Below are 23,963 nucleotides of genomic sequence, written 5' to 3' on the forward strand. Positions count from 1 at the left end.
TGGCAGGGTGGTAATCGCAAAGAAAAGCCTGCCAGCTCCTACAGCGTGCCCAAGATGACCATCACCACCATAGTTTACCGACCCGGGCTTAAGTAAAAAGTCACCAAGGGGGCTTCCCTGGTGGCGCAGTGATTGGGAGTCCGCCTGCTGATGCAGGGGACACACCTATCTCCTGTTACTAAATAATAGTGATAATGGTACATTTGTGGAGCGAAGTGCAGGTACCACAGACTGCTGTTAGGACTGGTCTAGGCCAGCTCAGCCTTCGGCCAGGGGCGGGGGCAGGGAGGGTTGGATGTCCTAAGTGTGACCCAGCCAAGGATAACGTCTCCTTCCCTTAGGACCCAATGTCAAGTTAAAATTGATTTTACCATCTTGATTCATTTAACCTCCGTGGGTTAGGGATTGTCCCCATTTACAGATGAGACAAACTGAGGTCCAGAGAAGTTAATAACCAGCCCAAGTAAGCAGCAGAGTTGGGACTTGGAGTCGGCTCATAGACTCCAAAATCCACGCTCTCCAAGCTCCTGGAGGGTCTGCAAGCACAGCATTTGTCCCCAAATTGTTAGCTTCCTAATGGTTCCTCATAGCACGTGGCTCCCCATGGTGCCTGGAGCTGGGCTGGATCCACAGCCAGCTCTCAGGAGACTGCAGGGTACTGATCAAGTTCTGTGCCTGATTGAGTTCTGTGCACTGATTAAGCTCTTGATAGAAACAGTCCCTGCAGGCCCAGCTGGAAGGTGAGAAAGGCTATCAGGCTCCAGGGATACTCAGGCCTTGGGAACTCAGTGAGGCTGGATACACACCATCTCACCCAACAGCTGATGGCATCACCCCCAGTGGTCACCATTAGTCACCCAACCGCCACCAGCACTTCTGTTCTTTTTATAACTCCAAGCAGCTGAGGCCAGCTGAGCCCTACAGCCAGCCGTGCACATTTACGCTCTACAAGCCTCCAGAATACGATTTTTGGCAAGGCCTCCAGGTCAATTAGCCAAGTCAGCCTTGGAAACTGGGAGGCTTGTGTGGGTGGGAAGCAGGGCAGAAATCCCTCCCAGGGCCCCTGACTCAGTCACCGAATGGTTACTTAGGGTCAGCGGAGCTGAGCCTCGGGCAGAGCGGTAGAGAGCCGCAGAACACAAGGTCATGGAGAGAGCAAAGTGCAGGGAGAATTGAGGTACACAGTGAAGACCCAAATGTGAAATAGGCCAAACTAGACTGCACAGTACAAGCTGCAGAACCAGGGCTCCTGAGCCGTGTGCTTCCCTGAGTCCGCTCCAGCTGGCCCAGGGGAAGCGTCCTCCTACTCGGAAGCAAGCGACCTCCACTGAGTGATCAAAGTAGGTCCACATACCCCTGCAGCCCCATGGCCCGGAGAGCAGCTGAGAGATGAGCCCTCTCTGGAGGCAGCCACACCCGGTGACCTAACTGCCTTACCCGGGGCGGGGGGAGCCCTCCCTCAGTCCCGAGGGAGCGGCTTTTGGAAGGTGCACCGCTGTCAAGGGGCAAATGGCCCAGAAAGCAGGTGGATTTAGCCGTCACCGGAAGAAATGTCCACAGCTGCGGTCCATCCTGCGCTCTGGGTTTCAAGCAGCACTGCCAACAGCCTGGACTCAGATTGGATCCACCCAGCGCTGTCTGTCAGCCTCCGGGACGCCTGGTCCTTCCTCCTCCTCCTGGCTGCAGCAGTGCAAACAGCAGCCGAAGTGACAGGCGGGCAGCGCACTTCCCTCCTCCCTCGAGCCCCACAGCCTCATTACCAGGAAGGACAGTGGGGAACATTTATGCCCCAAAAACCCCTTGGGTGAGAGCCTTTGCTACCACTTCTGTGGGGTATATATCCCCCCCGCCCCCTACAGCTGCCTCTGTCGGGCTCTTATCCTCTCCTCTTCCAGGAAGATACGTCTCCATCAGCACCCATCCTTGTCACCAAACCTGTGAAGCTGCGAAGGGTCTGAGATGTCACACTACTTGTACGCCAATCCCCAGTTCCCTGACAGAAGACACTAAACTCCCGGGTCAGAGATCAAGGACCTTTTGGCTCACAGCATTCTTAGCTGCATGAGCTTCACATTCCCTTGCCCCCAAGTTCCACCAAGTTGGAGGCGGGCCTGGGTGGATGCCATGCCCTCAGTGGGTTTGGGTCACAGCTGAGGAACCCTGAGTTTAGGAAATTCCAATCTTACAAGGGGCTACTAGCAAGCCTGCCCAATCATTGCCCTGGGGGCACAGCAAAAAAATCTGCCCTCTGCCCTGGGGAGAGATAAGATCTTCACCTTGCAGGGCCATTTGTTATGCAAAAATCCTCAAAGAGATAGTTCCCTACAGAAAGCCATAGACATCTCCCAAAAGATACTGTGGGGGCAATGCAAGCCTGTAAGCTAAGCAGGAGAGGCTACCTGCCTCCATAAATACAAGGGCGAGCTGTGAGCCACATCCTTTTCTTCCCTTGGCCGAGCTCTGCCTTGGACTAGAGCATCTAGAAGCAGAATCCAAGACAACACAGGTGAGGGCTGGTGGTAGAGCCAGGTAACTGGAGTCCAGGAGAGGGAAGGAGGCTGGGGACAGGGTGGGGACTTCCAGGACCACATCAAACTGATAAGGAGGTCCCCCTGGGGTGCAGCCTCTGACTCAGATGTGACTGCCCACAGAGGACCCCAACCCTTGGGATTTCTTCCTGCTTGATCCATGTTACTTCCCCGACCCTAACAAGACAGAAAGCCCCAGTGGAACCCAGATCTCATCCAGATGGTAGGAACCTGAGGGCTCTACAAATTTAGCCCAGAGGTTAAAGCTCTGGGCTCTGGAACCAGACTAGCCCAGGTTCAAGCCCAGTACACCAGGTTCAAGTCCAGGTCCAAGCCTAACCAACCACCTGAGTGACCTGGTCCAAGTCACTTCACCTCTCAAGTGTCTCACTTTCCTTCTCCGTAAAATGAAAAGAAAAAAGGTACCCACTCATGAGGGATCTTGCAAAGATGAACCCGATAACCCATGGGAAAGGCTAAGCTATCACAAAGTAGCAATGCTGTGAATGATGACCACTAGTATGCCAACAATTTCTCTGGTGGGAAAACTGAAGGCAGAAAGTGTAGGTGAATTGGCCAAAGTCACACTGCAGGAGAACACAAGCTCTTAATATTCCAACCCAGGTTCCCCAACATCCTGCCCAGGGCACCCTCCCCAACAGGGGGTGCCCTATCGACCAACTCTACCTCCTTCTTTCCATCGTCTCTCCAACTTCAGCAGCCTGATACCCCCAACTCGGGCAGTAGATACTGTGGCAGGGGGATTCCATGCACTGCTCCTGGTTTGCAGGATCCCAAAGGGCTTAAGGAAAATAAGCAACGCTGGCTCGCCACTTACCAGCTCTGTGATTTACAGAATGTTTCTTAAACAACCGCCCCACCAAGTCTCAGTTTCCCCATCTGTATAGTGGGAAAATCACAGCTGGTTTATCAGACTGTTACTGTATACAAAGTACTTAGCAGAGTGCCTGGCACATCGTAAGAACTCGACAAATGTCAGCTGTTATTCTGACTGCATTTAGTATTCTTGCTCTAAATGAGGATGACAAAATACTCAGACACACAGGTCTGGGGGCTTTGGTATATTCTGTGCTCTGTAAATGAGAAATTGAGAAATTACCAAATAAGACTGTGCATGGATGTGAAAGCCCTTTTAAACTATACTAAGCTGTGCAGGTGAGAGAGGCAATGATTAAATGGCCCAGAAACGTGCTTCCATCAGAAAGGCCTGGAAGCAGAGCAAGTACATAGAGCTGCAGCAGGGTGAGGACATGGTGACCACAGGCTGGGCTCAGTTTTCTAAGCTCCCTACGCTAGAATGAGAACAGGGGTGAAGATGACCACAATGCCAGCAGCCGCCTGTCAGAAGTCCCCACTAGGTCCTTTCATATCCACAACGATCCTGTGTGCTTCGCTGGGCAAGTGGGTATCAATACTCCTGTTTATAGATGTGAAAACAGAGGCTCTGGCCCATGGTCACAGAGCCAGCACTGGAACCCATTCAACAGAACACCCAAGGTCCCAAAGATGTAGGGACCACAGTGGGGCCAGAGCTGGGTGGGTCTACAGCATCTAGAGGGCCTCTGTCCTATTTCTCACAGGTCAGATTAAGCATTGGCTGGGTGCGTGACAAGGGTGAGCAACTCATCCTGGTTTGCCCAGGACTTTTCCAGTTGTAGCATTCAAAGTCCCTGTTAGGCAAACTGCGATGGTTGGTCATGAAATCGAGCAGGCCCTGAGGGCACCTTCCTGGGTCAGACCTCCCATGTCCCCCGCTTCTTGCTTATATTTTGAAAAGTTTTAGCCTCCTAGGAATTCCCCAGTTCCAAAGAGCAAACGTAATCAGTTAATAATTAGAGGAAAACAAAGGAAAGCAGTGAAACAAAACAAAATAATAATAGCTTAGCCATAAAACAAAGTCAAGGACACTTAGTTCCTCCTCAAGGGCTATAGATAATATCCTAACACATATCCTTGAGTTGTTTTGCAGAAACTAAGACCCGCGCCCCCACCAGGTAGAAGAAGTTAACTGCGTGATGACCACCAGAACATAGACCCCAGACAGGTTGGAACGAGAAAATTGATGACTGAGATTCCTGAAATACCACCCTGTTATCTCACCACCAACCAGTCAGAAGAATGTCCACAAGCTGATCACATACCCTGCAACCCTCACCCCTAATGTGCCCGTAGAAACCCTTGCCTGAAAGCCATCAGGTAGTTGGGTCTTTTGAGCATTAGCTGCCCATTCTCCTTGCTTGGCACTCTGCAACAAACACTGTGCTTTCCTTCACCACAACCCAGGGTCAGCAGATTGTCGGGCGAGCAGACCCAAGTTCAGTTCAGTTAACAGTGACCAGGAGCCCCTGGCTTCAGAATGGGGCCTATTCCCTTCCAGAGAGCCCCTGAGTACACTCAGAGAAGCCATTCTCAGCTCCTGCTTCACACCCCACACTCACTCCACTGTTGCCAAGGAGACCTGCCCGTGCTGGAGGTGGAGGTGCTAGAAAGAGGGCAGGTGTGGCTGAGTCAGCGGTGCGGTGCGTGGAGAGGCTGAGGAGGGAAGGAGGTGAGAAGCTGCAGAGACCTTATACTTATATACTTATATGCTCTTATACTTCCTTCTCGGGCTCAGCTCCACGTGAGCTGATGCTCCTGTCTCCACAGCTCCTCCCAGGCATCCCTCCTCCTACTGCGGCCCACTTGCCCTGCTTGTGGCCGGCGGGGGAGCCCATGGATGTGACCAGCCTATGGCACTTGGGATCCTTCCTGGAGGACACATAGCACTTTCTGTGGCCCAACGGCACTTGCACCCTCTGACACGATGCCTGCAGTGGGGCTCTCTCCAGCACCTGCCCTTGGCCCCCACCAACTGGCCCACCTAGAGCTCCAGCTCCCAGTGTTACCTGGCCAGGGCCAAATCCAGCTCTCCCGCACTCCCGAGGAAGTTGGGCAATGTTCCAGAACCAGTACAGCTTCAGCACAAACTTGGTGGAGCGTTGCTTCTTGCAGGGGTGAGGCCTGCTGGGTGGGGGAAAGGTCAAGGAGAATGTAATGCTGGGAAGGAGGAAGAAGTAGCAATGTTCTATTTGCAATGAGAAGCATAGAGACGGAGACAGGGGGATGAGCAGGGGCCACTCAGGATGCCTCACGGGAGCCTTCCTGGGATAGGACGGATCCAGCAGTGCTAGTTTACTAACAGGGGGGTCAGTGATGTGGTTGGTGGTACTGATGGAGAATTAGGCTGAGAGAGCATTTACTATGTTATTTAAATGATTTTTCTGTACTTTCCAAACTTTCAACATGAGTAAGTATTGCTTTCATAATCGGGGGCAACATTAAACAAAATCAAACCTATAGGCTCATCCATATCCATTTTCTATGTGGCTTCCACAAAGTTTTTCCTGGCTCCTTGGAGGGACAGTGAAAGAGCCCCTGTGACCTGTGCCAGTGCATGTGCCATGGCTCGGCGGCCACCAACCAGGACTGCTGTCCCAGCAGAAGGGGCTGGCCAGCCTGGAGGTCATGAACATCCTGGTGACAGGTCTGTGGAGAGACTGGACCACTGCCACGGACGCCTACCTGAAGGTCTTTTTTGGCGGCCAGGAGTTGAGGACCGGCATGGTGTGGTACAACGATCACCCCAGGTGGACGACACGCCCTGCCCACGGGGTGGGGGGACCTGAGGGTGCAGGACTCTGGCTGGGACGATGACTACCTTGGCTCTTGTGACCCCAAACTTACTGCACAGAAGTCGGATGTCAAAGACACCTGTTCCCTCAGTGAAGGGACCCTGGAGTTCGTGTGCAAGGTGACTGGCGCCCCACACCTGAGAGGAGCCGGGTGCCTGCACTACAGCCCTCAGGAAGTCTTGGGGGAGCTCTCAGGAACTGCAGTGGGGCTTGTGGGAAGGGCTCATCCCACCCAAAGGCTGGGCCTGCTGCCTTCCCCAAGAGCAACCAGAGACATCTGGGTTCCCAGGAAGCTGAAATGCAAGGGACATAGCTCTGCTGAGGCCCTTCGTCCAGGGAAATAAAGGGATAGGAGGTGGCTGACAGGGCAGATCAAGGGCTACTGGGAGGAGGTGGGATGGGGATGGGATCTCCCCTGCTTTTTATTCCACCAGGTGCTCTGTAAAGCTGTCTTCCCCAGATGCCCTGGCTGGGCAATGAATTCACGAATCCTTATACAACCCGTAACTGGTCCCTCAAATGCTGTGCTGGGCACTGAGAACCATGGGGTTTATTCTTAGAGCTGCTGGGCTCTAAGAATGAGGACAGCCTGCTGCTAATTATCTGGATCCTGTGATGTGGGCTTTGGGTGGCTCTCAGCCCCAGCCTGTCCTGCTCAGAGCCCCTTGCTGTCCAGGGAGTGAAGGGGCTGCAATGAACTTGACTTTGCTCTAACCCCAAATCTCCTGAGACCACTTAGGGGCCTTCCTTCCATCCTCCCCATCCTGCACTGGGAACCAAACAGAGCTGTCCTGGCCTCCCTGTCACCCACCTCAGTCCTCATAATCCTCTCCGGGTGGGTCTACTCATGGAAAAGTTCCGGGTCCCTCTGAAATTAGTAAGCTGCTCTGGGGTTCCAAGGAACAACAAAAATGCCTGTCGTGAGTTTATTTCTCTCTTGGTGGAAACGGAAGAAAGAGGTGTACCAGCCACTGGAATACGACATTCAACAAAAACCTTCCTATAATCCTCAAGAGGGCCTTATGCCACAGCAAAGAACGCTTTCAGCGGGACCCTGGATCTGAAGCCCGTGGAGTCTGCTGGCGGCCCACCTCTACAGAGGCTCCTGACTCGGTATCCCCAGATGTCCTCCGCTTGCTGACATGTTGCATGTTACCCACCCTGCGTGGGACAGGAGACAGTCACACTCCCCACTCCACCCCCAGAGGCCAGGCCTTGAAGACTCTTGTGGGACCCAGTCACAGGGAAGACAATTCTGTCCCTCACCGCCCACCTCAGACCCACAGGCCTGACCCCAAGGTCCCTCAGGATCTGGTCAATTCTCTTCCTTTTCTCCAAAGGCCCATTTTAAAGTGGATTTTTTGGTTTTTGTTTTTTTTTGCGGTACGCGGGCCTCTCACTGTTGTGGCCTCTCCCGTTGCGGAGCACGGGCTCCGGACGCACAGGCTCAGCGGCCATGGCTCATGGGCCCAGCCGCTCCGCGGCATGTGGGATCTTCCCGGACCGGGGCACAAACCCATGTCCCCTGCATCGGCAGGCGGACTCTCAACCACTGCGCCACCAGGGAAGCCCAAAAGTGGTTTTTATTTTTAACCAAAGCTCCATCTTTAACCCAAAGATAAATTCTATCTTTTAGCTCTTCCCCAAACCAAATGAAGACAAACAAAAAAATATGCTGGTACACACCGATCAGAACAGCTATCATCAAAAAGTCTACAGGGCTTCCCTGGTGGCGCAGTGGTTGAGAGTCCGCCTGCCGATGCAGGGGACACGGGTTCGTGCCCCGGTCCGGGAGGATCCCACATGCCGCGGAGCGGCTGGGCCCGTGAGCCATGGCCGCTGAGCCTGCGCGTCCGGAGCCTGTGCTCCGCAACGGGAGAGGTCACAACAGTGAGAGGCCCGCATACAGCAAAAAAAAAAAAAAAAAGTCTACAAATAATAAATGCTGGAGGGGGTGTGGAGAAAAGGGAACCCTCCTACACTGTTGGTGGGACTGTAAATTGGTGCAGCCACTATGGAAGACAGTACAGACATTGTTTAAAAAACTAAAAATGGAGTTACCATATGATCCTGCAACCCCACTCCTGGGCCCATATCCTGAAAAACTGGAAACTCTAATTCAAAGATACGTGTACCTCAATGTTCATTGCAGCACTATTTACGATAGCCAAGATGTGGAAGCAACCTAAGTGTCCATCGACAGAGGAATGGATAAAGAAGATGTGGTACCTATAGGCAATGGAATATTAGCCATAAAAAAGAACACAGTAATGCAGTTTGCAGCAACGTGGATGGACCTAGAGATTATCGTACTAAGTGAAGTCAGACAGAGAAACACAAACATCATATGATATCACTTATATGTGGAATCTAAAAAAAAATGATACAAATGAACTCATTTACAAAACAGAAATGGACTCACACACACATAGAAAATAAAAACTTATGGTTACCAAAGGGGAAAGGGGCAGGGGGGAAGATAAATTAGGAGTTTGGGATTAACACATACACACCGCCATATATAAAACAGATAAACAATAAGGACCTCCTGTATAGCACAGGGAACTAAGTTCAATATCTTGTAATAACCCATAATGTAAAAGAATCTGAAAAAATATACATATGTATAACTAAATCACCTTGCTGTGCACCTGGGACACTGTAAATCAACTATTCGTCCATTTTTAAAATCCGCTGGTCAACCTAAAACAGCATTTTCCCCACTTGTTGACAATAAACTTTCAAATATAGTAGGGTCTACTCTCAGAACTCCATTTGCATTGAGAAGCACAGCCTCTCCGAAAGATAGAATCTCCATATGAACTGGTCTCAGAACTGAGATGACTCATCTCCTGTCTCCACCAGTGCACACCCTCCAGCAGCTGCTTGCCCCTCCCCAGGGGTGGGAGCTCACTACCTCTGAAGGATGCTTATTTCATAACAGGATGATTCTCTTAAGGATGACTCGTTAACAGTTGTTTTCTCACCTTCAGCTCAAGCCTGACCCTCCTCCCTCATGGTCTAGTCTTTTCTCCGGGCACCCAGACACGCTCCTCCCTCAGCATCGCTGGACAGCAGTAAGGACCCCTGAAGTTTGCTCACCGGCCTTTCTTCACGCACAGCGTGCTTCCGGTCCCTAGAGCACCTGACCGGCTCTAGCTCCTTGGGCCTCGCAAGAGCCTCGCAACAGTAGGCAGGGCTAGTCTGGGCACGGATGGAGAGGCGGACACTCAGGACACTTTCCCATCACCTCCAGTTCATGCATAAACAAGTGCACCAACCTGGAAGCCAGGCCTCCCCACTCCTCGGTCAGTGCCACGTTCGTCATGTTGGATCACACTCCCAGGAAGCTCTGAGGTCGGATGGTCTGTGTCAGTCCCAGCTCTGCTTCCCGCTGGCTGAGGGACCGCTCAGCCTCACTTTCCTCATCTGCAAAATGAGAAGCAGGACAAGAAAATGCGGGGTAAGAGGGCGAGAGATTGTTCAGGCAAGGATTGCTCTCCTCCTTGGCACTTTACCCCCACTACCGACGTGCAGGACTGGCTGCCGGCAACATTGCAAAGAAGCCATCTGGTGGTTAAGTGCAGGAGTTCTGGACTGAGCCCACCTGGGTTCAAACCCCAGATCTGCTGCCTACTACGTGACCTTGCGTAAGGATTAAATGAGATAATGCACATTAAGTGCTTAACACAGTGTCTGCCCCAATAGATGCTCAAAACAATACTTTTAAATTTGAACTTTAATCCTCCAATATCCACAGTATGCACCCTCCCCTCACTGCCAGCTCCTTTGCTTGCATGATTCTATACCCTCCAGATGCCTAGCTCCTACTTGGCTCCCTTCCCAAGTTGGATGTTTATCCCTTAGTTGATAGGGAGGCACGGAAGGTGGTTGGACAGGGAATGAACCTGTTCTACAGGAGAGGATCTGAGCACATGAGGCTCTGTGCAACAGGCCATGGGTGACATGAGGAGGTCTGACCCTACCGGCTGCAGGTCTAGGAAAGGGTACGCAAACCCAAGAGGTTGAATGAATATACACAGCTGTTGATGGATTGAGGGAAGGGGCTGGAGGGACGAGGAGCAAATAAAGATGATCCCACTGGTTCTTGTCTTGGTAACCAGGAGCAGGTGGGAATCACCCCCTGAAATGGGGAAGAGAAGTTCAGAAGGGAAAGGGAAGAGTTTCTTGGAACAAAGGTTTGAGGTTTCTGGAACTCAGCCCATGGAACCCACCCCAGATCCCTGGGCTGGGGAGAAATCCGAGTATCGTCAGCCTCTGGGGTGGCAATGGAAGCCACAGGAGAGGATAAGTTGACTCCAAGGCCAGTGCATGCAGACAGAAGAGAAGCTTGATGGTGGAAATAAAACACTCCTGGTAACTAGAGGTCTTGCCCCTTCAGAATGACCTTCATAAGGTTCTTATGTGTGGCATAAGATAGAGGTATATCAGTGAAATAAAACTGAGGACCCAGAAATAAATGCATGCCTTTTTGGCCACGCTCTGCAGCATGCAGGATCTTAGTTCCCTGATCTGGGATTGAACCCACACCCTCGTCAATGAAAGCCCGGAGTCCTAACCACAGGACTGCCAGGGAATTCCCTAAACACGTGCTTTTATAGCCAATTGATTTTCAACAAGTGTGCCAAGACCATTCAGTGGGGAAAAATTCGTCTTTTCAACAAATGGTCTGGGAATACATACTTGCTATACATACAGGGAAAAATAATGAAGTTGGACCTTCACTTCACATCATATATAAAATTAACTCAAAATGTATCAAAGGATGTGAACTACACTTACTGTGGTAATCATTTCACAACATAGGTAAGTCAAATCATGCGGTACATACACCTTAAACTTACAAGGTATGTCAATTATTTCTCAATAAAGTTGAAAGGAAAAAATAATAGCAAGCAGGAATTCTATTTATTCCACCATTACCACTTCACTCAGACTGTACTCTGTATGCTTTAGGAGTAGATTTTCCATATCCATACTGATGTCTTCTCATGATAATGTTTATCATTGATAGCAGTTGTGTTTTTCTTTCTAATATTGGAGATTTTCTTAGGATATTTTTTTTTTTTTTTTTTTTTTTTTTTTTTGCGGTACGCGGGCCTCTCACCGCTGCGGCCTCTCCCGTTGCGGAGTACAGGCTCCGGACGCGCAGGCTCAGCGGCCATGGCTCGCGGGCCCAAACACTCCGCGGCACGTGAGATCCGCCCGGACCGGGGCACGAACCCGTGTCTCCTGCATCGGCAGGCAGACTCTCAACCACTACGCCACCAGGGAAGCCCTAGGATATTTTTAAAAAATTAATTTATCACCTGAAAAAAAAAGTGGATCAAAGACCTAAAGCTAAAATCTAATATTACAAAACTCGTAGAAGAAAATTTAGGTATAAATCCTCATGGATTAGGCAATCCTGCCTTGTGTTAGGCTATTGTTTCTTAGATTTGACACCAAAAACATAAGCAACAAAAGAAAAAAAAAAACTGAAATTTATCAAAATTAAAAACTTTTGTGCTTCAAAGAACAATATCAAGAAAGTGAAAAAGGGCTTCCCTGGTGGCGCAGTGGCTGAGAGTCCGCCTGCCAATGCAGGGGACACGGGTTCGTGCCCCAGTCCGGGAAGATCCCACATGCCTCAGAGTGGCTGGGCCCGTGAGCCATGGCCGCTGGGCCTGCGCGTCCGGAGCCTGTGTTCCGCAACGGGAGAGGCCACAACAGTGAGAGGCCCACATACCACAAAAAAAAAAAAAAGAAAAGAAAAGAAAAGAAAGTGAAAAAGACAACCCGCAGAGCAGGGGTAAATTTTTGCAAATCATATATCTGAAAAGGGTCTAATATCCAGTATATATAAAAGAAATTTACAACTCAACAGTAAGACAAATGACTCAATTTTTAAATGGGCAAAGTATCTGAATAGACATTACTCCACAGAAGATATACAAAATGACCAATAAACACATGAAAAGATGTTCAACATCATTAGTCCTTAGGGAAATGCAAATCAGAACCACAACGAGATGCCACTTCCCACGTGCAGATGGCAATTTCTCAAAAAGTTAAACCTAGAGTCACCACGTGACCCAGCAATTCCACTCCTAGGTATATACCTCAAAGAAATGAAAATGTATGTCCGCGCAAAAACTTGTGTATGAATACTCATAGCCCCGTCGTGCATGATAGTCAAAAAGTGGAAACAACCCATCCCCTGATAATTGGTAAACAAAATGTGGTATAACTATACAATGGAATATTATTCAGAGATGAAAAGAATAGAGTACTGATAAATGCTACAACATGGATAAATTTTGAAAGCCTTATGCTAAGTGAAGGCGTCCAGACACACAAGGTCACATATATATATCATATGATTCCATGTATATGCAATTTCCAGAATAGGCAAACCCATAGAGAGAGAAAGTGGATTAGTTGCTGGATATGGGCTTCTTTTGGGGGTAAGGAGAATGTTCTAGAACTGATAGTGGTAATGGTTGCACTACAGTATGCATGTACTTAATGCCACTAAATTTTACACTTTAAAAGGGTGACTTTTATGGTACACAAATCTTAATTTTAAAAAGGAAAAGCGTTTATTTTTAGGTATGGGCTTATTCTGATTTTTTCTTTCTTTCCATGTTAGTTTCGGTAAGCTATGGCTTTAAGAAAATATTGATTTTACCTAAATTGTCAAAATTATTGGCATGAAATTGTCCATAATATCTTATGATCTTTTTAATGTTTGTAGGCTCTGTACTGATATCACCTTTTTCATTCCTGATCTTTTTTTTTTCCCTGATCTTTTTAATTTGTGCCTTCTCTCTCTTTTTCTATATGTCTTGCTAAAGGTTAATAAATTTTATTTGTCATTAAAAAAAAACAACTGTGGCTATTGATTTTTCTTTATGGTATATCTGCTTTCTGTTTCATTAATTTCTTCTCTTTATTATTTCCTTCCTACACTGTTCGGATTTAATCTGTTGCCCTTTTTTGCATCTTAAGATAGATACTTTAGTTATTGATAGTAAATCTTTCTCCTTTTCTAATATATGCATTTATGACTATAAATTTCCCTCGAAGCTTGACTTTCGTCACATCCCACATATTTTAGCATTTTATATTTTTATTATCATCCAGTTCAAAGTATTTTCTAATTTACTCTTTGTCTTAGGGTCATATTGAAAGATATTGGCTGATTTCCAAACATCTGGGATTTTCTTTTGTTTTTTGTTCTTGTTATTGATTTCTAGCTAAATCCATTAGATAACAGAGCATTCTCTGTAAACTTTCAATCCATTGAAATTGATTCCACTTTTGAGACTTATTTTATGGCCCAATAGATAAACAATTTAGAGAAATGTTCCATGTGCCCTTAAAAAAAGATGCTCTTTTATATAGAGGCTGGATCTTCTCTTCCATACCTATCATTTTCTCTCATATCTTTTCTCCCCCCATTCTCCAGTTTATTTTTATTTCTTTTTCCTTCTTTTCATCTTCTATTTCTCTTATGATATTATTTATGTTATTTATTCACTCTGGTATTCACTCTAGTTTTCATTTCTAAGACAGTTTTTCTTTTTAGAAAAGAAAAATAGTTTCTCCTTACTAAATTCTACGTGAACTCTTTTCAAGTCTTCCTTTTGTCCAATTATCTCATTTATGAATTTTTTTTTTTTTTTTTTGCGGTACGCGGGCCTCTCACTGTTGTGGCCTCTCCCGTTGCGGGGCAAAGGCCCCGGACGCGCAGACTCAGCAGCCATGGCTCACGGGCCCAGCCGCTCCGTGGCATGTGGGATCTTCCCGGACCAGGGCACGAACCTGTGTCCCCTGCATCAGCAGGCGGATTCTCAACCACTGCGCCACCAGGGAAGCCCCTCATTTATGAATTTTTATGTTCCTGTGTTATGCTTTAATTTCATACCTTCAGTCATTTTTCAAAAAAATTCTTTTAGCTCATTTTGAAATGTTAAAGTAAAAATGTCATTTGTTTTGTAGGCATGCCTTTCCAGAGAACCTCATTGTCTGAGGACCTGTTTATGCTCATTAGTTCCTTTTCTTATTAGAACCCTGAGTGGGGCTGGGTTCCTTCCCTCAGCTCTTTTCTGTTGCCCGTGTTTAAGTGAGGTAGGTTTCCCTGTACTCCTGAATGGGAAGAATGGGCAGATTTCTTGGCCAAGATTCATGGCTCTAGGGCTCCCCCTTCTGTTGTACTGGAAAATGGCTTTAAGATGTGGCTTCGGAGGAGTTTGAGAACTGCTTCCTGTTACACTCCCCTACTTTCATCTGGATCTTCTCTTTACTTGGTTTCTCACTGTCCTGTCTGGTTTGGATTCCACTCCCAGCCACTTCTCCTCAGTGTAGGGCTTTGTCCTAAAAGGGATATTTGGCTGGCAACTTTCAACGTTTCATGGGGAGATTTCATGTGCTACTGGGAGGATTAATTTACATCATAATTTTAAAGCACTTCTCAGGGTGCCTGGCAGATAGTGTTAAATATGGGATATTTATAATAATTATAATCATTAATACCTACCCATTTTTCCTACATACTAGTCCTACTCATAAACACAAGCTATTTCCTTGATGTGGGTCTCTCTCTTTCCTGCCTCCATGCCATTGCTCCTGCTATCCTGCCCCCTGAAAACCATGTCTGCCACCTACCAATCCGTCAAGAGCGTCTGAGTCCTGTGACATCAGTGGGTTAACTGAACCTAAAACCACCACTCTGGACCACTGAAGCTCCTCATTTCTAAGCCACATATCCCAAACCCCCTTTAAAATTTTATGCCAATGACCTACCTTTTATTTAGATCTTTTACTCTGTGCTAAGCCCTGTACATACATTACCTTTCAATCTCCACAGCAATACTTTGAGTTATAGGCATAGTGGGATAGGTACAATTATTGGCCTTATTTTACATATGAGGACACTGAGGCTTAAAGAGATTAGATACTTATCCAAGGTTGACTGTTAGTTGGCATACAGCAGTGATTTTGACCAGGCAGTCTGGCTCCCAAGACTATAAACTCAGCCACGGTGCTAAAACTTCTCCGGACTGTTGTCCCCATTAAAGATAGAATCCTATCTTGTGTGGCTCTGTAATCATCAGCACCTAGCATATAGTAGGTGGTCAGTAAAGACTTCATGGGTGAGTTACAATAGATGAATGTGCACGGTACTTTGTGCTGGTCAAATGCATAAGGCTTCAGGGTTTTAAGACAAAACTTTTCTAGCTGAAAGGCACATGGAAAAGTCTCTGACACTGCTCTATTTCTTCCAAAGAGCCATTAGTCAGACTCTTACTCAGAGCTTCTTTTTTTTTTTTTTCCATTCAGCTTTAAGCTCAGTGAGACGGTTAAATTTTCACAAGCCCTTGGCCACTAGTAACCCATTACAAAACTCCCAGACATGACCAAGCATGGCCCTCAAGACATTCACAAAATCCACATCAATTTTCTAAACTCTATAATCTGAGGCCACCACTCTCACAGAGAAATCCCAGACCTACTGTTCTTTAATAGAAATATCAGAAAATTGGGAGCTCACTGATCAGTTAGAAATCCAATTTTTCCAGACGTTGGAATTTCACTTGGATGTGGACTTACTAGGCAACTGTATGTGAACTGGGCTTCTGAGAAAGACCCAGCCTTGAGCCAGAAAACCTGGGTTTGGTCCCTGCTCTGTCACTTGTTGGCTGTGTAATGCTGGGCAAGTACTTCTTGCTGGGTCTCAGTCTTTCATTAAATAAAATAATTAGGAATAACAACATTCTGCTTATGTCACAACATTGTTAGGGGTACATTCAATAACGTATGTGACAGTCTTTGTAAACTGTAAAGTCCATGCTATACAAAATCAAAAGAGTGAGCCATGGGAGCCAACTGGGAAGGCTGGGCTGCCATGTTTAAACAGCCATGAAGGGACCATTGAAGCAAATGAGTGACCCAGGAAGGCACCTAGTGAAAAGTGAAGAACGGAGCAGAGAAAGAAGAGGAGATGAAAGACTGCAAAGTCTGAAAGAGAAATACAGAAAGGACAGGAGAGAGGGAGGAGCCTGATGTCTTTGTAGTTCCAGCACTCTGAAAGATTCCCACAGTAATATATCCTTACAGCGACCCTCATTATCTCTATTGATAAAAAAAAAAAGCAGGAGATTCTACTTCTACTACTCATTTCTATGATATACACATTAGCATTCTAGATTCCTGTTTTATTAATAGAGACTTCTCAGTAGATATTAATGTGGTGGGGTGAACCTCAAAGCAAGGGTGTTACAAATGCCCTCTCAGTGCTGTCCAAGTTGGGTTGATTTCACATGAAAATGTCAGCATCCACCATGCTTAGATCTCTTTGTTAAAACAGGAAAAACTTTCCATTACTTTAATGGTGTATGAATTCGCTGGTGGTTGCTATACTTATCAGAGGCTTTTGAATCTTTTGGAATAAAATAGAAAAAATAGAATAAAATAGTCTAGCACATAGTAGGTGCTATTTTATTTGAATAATAGGAATATTTGAATAAATATGAATAAAACATTTATTGAATGAATAATATTTGTGAGATCAAATACTATAGAATAATTATCCTTAAAATCTCCCCTGCTGCAAAACACCTAGAAAGGTCAAATTAAATATAGTGACATGTATCAGAAAACATAGATGAGATTTAAAATAAGTAAGAGAAATCCCAAGGAGCCAAAACCAAAGAAGTAATAACTAGGGAGAAAAGCAGGCAGACCAGCCATGGATGCCCTGAGGGCATGTGCCTATCCAGGAAAACCAGAGCCCAAGTTATAATGACCAGAGGAGTAAAAGGCAATCATGTCTTAAGGACGGGGGTGGGGTAGGGGAAATGAAGCTGAGATCATCCCACATAAAACCTAAATAAATGCTCAAAGGGCTAATAATGTCAATGAAAGGGGAGACTAGAAAAAGAAAGTATTTATTGGGAAAGGGAGTCAAGAAAGATATTTGTTTGTCTCACTCTCAAATCTGAGTGGAAGGACAAAATCGCTCCTAAAACATCATAACCACAGACCTACCCCTCCCCCTTCATTTGAGGTTCAAATTTACACCACGTGTATGGGTTAGAATATGCCAAGCCAAAAAATTAATACAAATAGATGGGTTGGTAAAACTGGGAAGTGCCTCATAAAACAAAAGCAAACCTACTTTGGAGGAATTTCTCAACCCAGGCTTTGTGGGATTCCCACAGATAAAGGCAATCAAGCATGAGCTCACAATCTAAACTTACAAACAAAACGCTCAAGGATACAAGCCACTAAGAGGGGAGAGTCAGCTGATATAACAACATAAAGGATTTGATACACCAAGGGTTACAGGTATTGGCATGACTAGACATAAAATTTTAAATGAGTATGTTTGAATGTTTTTAAACTTTTTTAAAGGAATAGAAAACATAATCACAAAAGTTGGAACAGAATGAAACAGAGAGCTTATAAGTAAATAATAAGTCATTGGAAGTAAAAATGAACTAGACAAAAATCTGGAAGTTTGACCACATACTCCGTAGATAAGGCTAAGGAAAACAGGTCCACTCATGCATTGCTGTAGGAGTGAAAACGGATGCCAGCCCTATGGAGGGTATATATATGTATATATGTACATATGTATGTGTATATATATTCTATATGTATATGTATAACATATGTGTGTATATATATGTATATGTGTATGCATGTGTGCATGTATACATGTAGTTTATAACAAAATTGAACATATATAAGGTTCTGACCCAGCAATTCAACCTCTGGAAATTTATACACAGATACACCTGCACATATCCAAAATAAGATATGTACAAGGTTATTCACTGCAGCATTGTTTGTAAGAGAAAAAGACTGTAAACAACACAAATGCCCATCAATAGGAGGCTGGTCAAATAAGTTATTGTTCATCCATATAATAAAATACTATGCAAGTGTTTAAAAATAAAAGAATGAGGAAACTATGTGCTGATATGTAAATATCTCCAAACTATACTATTTAATAACAAAATCAAAGTACAAAGCAAGACGTATAACATGCTTCCTTTTGTGTGAGAAAGGGAGAAAATAAGAAAACATTTCTACTAGTATTTGCTTGTATCAGTGTGATAAAATTCTGAGAAGACACCAAAGAAACTAAAAATAAGAAAAAAGAAAAGGAAAAAAGTGGCACCTGTGGAGGTAAGTTAGAGCGGGGGCAGGTGGGTAAAGGAGCAGGAAGGGGTTTAATCACTATATATCTTTTTATATTGTTTTGATTTTTGAATCTTGGTAAATGTATTACCTAATTTAAAAACTCAATGGATGGATTAAATAGCACATTAGACAAAGCTAAAGCAAGAATCAGTGAACTGAAACAAAGAACTAGAGAAAAATAATGAGAACACAGTACAGAGAGACAAAAAGTAGACAAGAAAGAGTATAACAGACCAGGAAGAGAGAGTGAGAAGGCCTATTATATTGCTAATTGCAAAAGTCAAAAATAGAGAGAATGGGGGCTTCCATGGTGGCACAGTGGTTGAGAGTCCGCCTGCCGATGCAAGGGACACGGGTTTGTGCCCCAGTCTGGGAAGATCCCACATGCCGCGAAGCGGCTGGGCCCGTGAGCCATGGCCGCTGAGCCTGCGTGTCCGGAGCCTTTGCTCCGCAACGGAAGAGGCCACAACAGTGAGAGACCCGCGTACCGCAAAAAAAAAAAAAAAAGAGAGAGAGAGAGAATGAGGGAGATGGAATATATGAAGGGATAATGGCCAAGATGTTTTCATCATTTTCCAGAATGATGAAAGATGTGAATCCTCAGGTACAGGAAGAACAAATCCCAAACAAGATCAATTAAAAGCAATTCATATCTGGATACATACTTTGTTGTACAATTTCAGAAAATCAAAAATGAAAAGATCTTAAAAACAGTGCTTCCCCAACCCAAAACCACAAATTCTCAATAAAAGTAATGACAATTAAACAACAGCAACAATGGAAGCCAGAAACAGTGAAGTAACTTCAGAGTGTTGAGAGATGTCAACCAGCAATAACTTCAAAGTGTCAGTCAGCTGAAATTATGATTCAAAAACAAGGGCGCAACAAAGACGTTTCAGGCAAACAGAAACTGAGAGGGTATGCCACCAGAGACACCCACTGATGCCCTTCTAATGCGTGCACCTTAAGAAAAAGGAGAATTATCCCCAAAGGAAGCCCAGAGAATAATGAGAAAAGAAATTGGTAAATGTGTAGGTAAATATAAACAAACATTGACGGTATCAAGTAATAGTACCAATGACTAATTTAGTAGAGGAAAAGTAAGCTAGAACTAAAATACCAGAAAAAATAACCCTCAGAAAGAGAAAGGGTGATTTTAGATAACAGCATACTAAGTATCCCTGGAAAGGAGAATAACAGTAAAGAATATTAGATCTTGAGAAGAATGCATGTTAGCATTTTTATGGGTAACCACTAAAGAATCAGAAAGATTCTAAGATCTAAGCCATGAGAGGGAAAAGAATGTACTTTTTAAAAAGTTTAGTCAATCTACCATAAAAGAAGGCAGGAAAGGAGTGCAGAAAGGGAAGCAAAGAAGAAGCAGGACAATGAAAAAACATAACACATGATGGCAGAAATAAACACTAACAGAACAATAATCACAATAAATGTAAATGGACTTAATGCAGTCATGTAGTTACTCAGATTGGATGACAAAACAAAATCTAATTATGTTTAACAGAGACCCACTTAAAACATAAGAACACAAGGAGTTTGAAAGTAAGATAGATCCCCACAGTGAGTACTAATCAAAAGAAAGTCGGTACAGTTAAAAATGATTAAGATAGTAAATTTTATGTTATGTGTAATCTACCACAGTCTAAAATAGCAATAGTAAAAAAAAAAGTTGGGATAGCTCTATTAATATGAGACAAAATTGATACTGTGGCTAAAAACATTAAAAGGGTCACTACACAAACAGTTCAATTCACCAAGAAGGCAAAATGATAGTACACTTGTTTCATAAAACAGCCTCAAAACCTAAAGCAAAAGTTGACAGAACTCTAGCTGCAGGGAGAAATCTACAGATGTTGAATGTCTTCACAGTGGGAGATTTTAATGATTCTCTCAGTAATTAATATATCGACAAACCATAGATTTGAACATAGAACCCTGCAACCAAAAATTAGCAAATAGGTATTCTTCTCAAATACATAGGAACGTTTACAAAAACTTAACATTTAGTAGACTACAGAGAAAATTTCAACAACCATCAAAGAATGGCTGTCATATAGGCAACATGTTCTGACTACAATGCAACTATGTTAGAAATCAATAACCGAAAGATAGCATTTAAAACTCCATTTTCGGACTTCCCTGGTGGTGCAATGGTTAAGAATCTGCCTGCCAATGCAGGGGACACGGGTTCGAGCCCTGGTCTGGGATGATCCCACATGCCGCAGAGCAAATAAGCCTGTGCGCTACAACTACTGAAGCCTGTGCGCCAGGAGCCCATGCTCTGCAACAAGAGAAGCCACCACAATAAGAAGCCCGTGCACTGCAAAGAAGAGTAGCCCCTGCTCACTGCAACCAGAAAGCCCACGTGCAGCAACAAAGACCCAACACAGCCAAAATTAAATAAATAAATAAAACTCCATTTTCTTCAAAATGTAAAAAGCACACTTAAAACAATAACTCAAGGGCTTCCCTGGTGGCGCAGTGGTTGAGAGTCCGCCTGCCGATGCGGGGGATGCGGGTTCGTGCCACAAAGAAAAATCATAAGGAAATTTAGAAAATATGAAGAAACTAGGCAATAATGAAAATACTTCATACCAAAACTTTAGAGATACAGTTAGAAAGATTGTTAGAGAAATGGAGAAGCTTAAATGCTTACATTAAAAAAGAAGAAAGTCTAATCCAGTAATTCCACTTCTGGGTATTTGTCCAAAGAAAACAAAAACACTAACTTGAAAAGGTATCTGCACGCCCATGTTCATTGCAGCATTATTTACAAGAGCCAAGATACAGAAACAACCTAAGTGTCCATTGATGGATGAATGGATAAAGAAAATTAAGAAAATTATAGATAGATGATAGATATACAAACATATATATATATATATATATTTATCATGATTATTCAGCCATAAAGAAGAAGGAAATCTTGCCATTTGCAACAGCACGGATGGACCTTAAGGATGTTATGGTAAGTGAAATAAGTCAGACAGAGAAAGACAAATACCATACGATCTTACTTATATATGGACTCTTCTCGTTAAAAGCCAAACTCATAAATACAGAGAACAAATTGGCAGGGGTTGGGGGTCAGTGAGATGGGTGAAGGAGGCCAAAAGGTACAGACTTCCAGCCACAAATAAGTCATGGGGATGTAATCTACAGCATGGTGACTACAGTTAATCATACTGTATTGCATATCTGAAAGCTGTTAAGAGAATAGATCTTTGAAGTTCTCACTACAAGTGAAAAAAAAGATTTTGTAACTAAGTAAGGTGATGGATGTTAACTAGACTTTTTGTAGTAATAATTTCACAATATATACAAACATCAAATTGTTATGTTGTACACCAGAAACTAATAATAATGTTATACGTCAGTTATACATCAGTTCAAAAAAGAAGAGTGAAAGTTAATGAACTAAGGATTCACCTCAAGACATTAGAAAAAGAACAATAGAAGAAACCCAAAGAATACAGGAAAAAGGAAGGAAATAAAAATATAAGAATGAAATGAAAAAAATGGAAAATAATGATACAATGTAGAGGATGAATAAAGCCAAGAGCAGATTCTTTGAGAAAAGTAACAAAACTACATAAAAATCTTTAACAAGAATGATTTGGAAAAAAGAGAAAAACCATAATAAAAATGATAATCTAAAAAAGGGGTATCACTACTGATTAAGAAAAAAAAACTTTTAAGAGAAAGAGAGACTGTTGTAAATAACTTCATGACCACAAGTGTGAAATTTTACAGACAAGAAGGTTTCCTAGAAAAATGTAACTTGCCAAAACCGATACCAGAAAAACAGCTGGAGGAGAACCTGAACAGAGCTACTGAAGGCACGGACCCTGCAGTTACAAATCTACCCAACTACAAAAACTGAGCCTTCTACAAACTCTGCCACAGCAGGGAGAAAGTGGAAAAACTCTTCAACTTATTTCATGTGACTGAAGGTGATAACTCAAGAATAACTATGGATAACTCATTTGAGGGGCGAGGAAGAATCCCAAAGTTTCACAAATCTGTAAAGAAAAGGGAACAAAGAATGATCACAGGACGAAGGGAACAACGCCTGGGACTGCATTTTGGATCTCTAAAATATGCACAGTAAAAGTACAATCTAAACACAGGATTTGTTAAAGGACCTCCTTCATTTCATTACAGTTCGTGTTTGCAGCAGGTATAGTTTATATAAGTAGATGTCCTCAGGATCAGTATCCTTCTCATGCATTCTGTGTAGAGTATCCATGGAGCTTTTCTGTCAAGAGTAAACATTTTGTAACCTCTAAAAAATATATATCAAAACTATATCCACGTGCATAAGAATGAAGGTGGACCCCTTTCCATACACAATATAAACGCCAAGTAGATCACAGGCCTAAATGTAAGAGCTATCTATAAGGCTCTTAGAAGAAAATATAGGGTTTTTCATGACCTTGGGTTAAGCAAAGACTTTTAGATAGGACACTAAAAGTATAACCAACAAAAGAAAAAAATAGATAAATTGGGCTTCATCAAAATTAACATCATTCATGCTTCGAAGGACACCATCAAGTGAGTGAAAAAACAACTCAGAGAATAGGAGAAAATATTTGCAAATCATATACCTGATAAGGGTCTAGAATCTGAAATAAAGAACTATTATAAATCAATAAGAAGAAGACAAATAACCCAATTCAAAAATGGGCAAAGGACTCAAATAGACATTGCTCCAAAAAAGATATACAAGTGACCAATAAGCAAATGAAAAGATGCTCAACATCATTAGCCACTGGGGAATCAAATCAAAACCACAATGAGACAACACTTCACACACATAAGAATGGCTATAATCAAAAAGTCAGATAATAACAAGGATGCGGAGAACTTGGAACCTTCATGCACTTGCTGGTGGCAATGTAAAACGAGGCAGCCACGTAGGAAGACAGTTCCTAAAGAGTTACTGTAGACCCACCAATTCCACTCCTACATATAGATCCAAGAGAAATGAAAACATATGTACACACAAAGAATTTGTACACAAATGTTCATAGCAGCATTATTCACAATAGCCAGAAAGTGAAAACAACCAAAATGTCCATCAACTGATAAATGGATAAACAAATGTGGTATGTCCATACAATGGAATATTATTCAGCCATAGAAGGAATACAGTATTGATACATACTACAGCTTGGATGAACCTTGACAATATTATGTTACTTGGAATAAGCCAGATACAAAAAGTCACATCTTGTATGATTCAATTAACAGGAAAATCCATAGAGACAGAAAGTAGATTGGCGTCGGGGGAAGGAGCAGTGACTGCTAACGGGTACCCGGTTTCTTTGCGGGAGTGATGAAAACGTTCTAAAACTGATTGTGGTGCTGGTTGCACAACTCTGCGAATATACTAAAACCCACTGAACTGTACACTTTAAACGGGTGAATTGTGTGCTATGTGAATTATGTCTCAACAAAGTTGTTAATAATAAACCCTACAGACGGTGTCGGAAAATTGCATCTTACGTCT

At 44.0% G+C, this 23,963-nt stretch overlaps 1 long non-coding RNA gene across 1 annotated transcript in view; it reads right to left on the minus strand.

The window, feature by feature from the left end:
• The window catches only part of LOC112413563 (uncharacterized), a 36,207-nt gene that overhangs the window by 10,750 nt on the left and 1,494 nt on the right, over positions 1 to 23,963 (minus strand). Inside the window, exon 2 of the long non-coding RNA XR_003005999.1 lies at positions 9,502 to 9,649. This is a non-coding gene — a long non-coding RNA (uncharacterized LOC112413563). The remainder of the gene's footprint in view (positions 1 to 9,501; positions 9,650 to 23,963) is intronic.

The sequence above is a fragment of the Neophocaena asiaeorientalis genome, unplaced genomic scaffold, assembly GCF_003031525.2.
Source record: "Neophocaena asiaeorientalis asiaeorientalis breed wild unplaced genomic scaffold, Neophocaena_asiaeorientalis_V1.1 scaffold31, whole genome shotgun sequence".
NCBI lineage: Eukaryota > Metazoa > Chordata > Mammalia > Artiodactyla > Phocoenidae > Neophocaena > Neophocaena asiaeorientalis.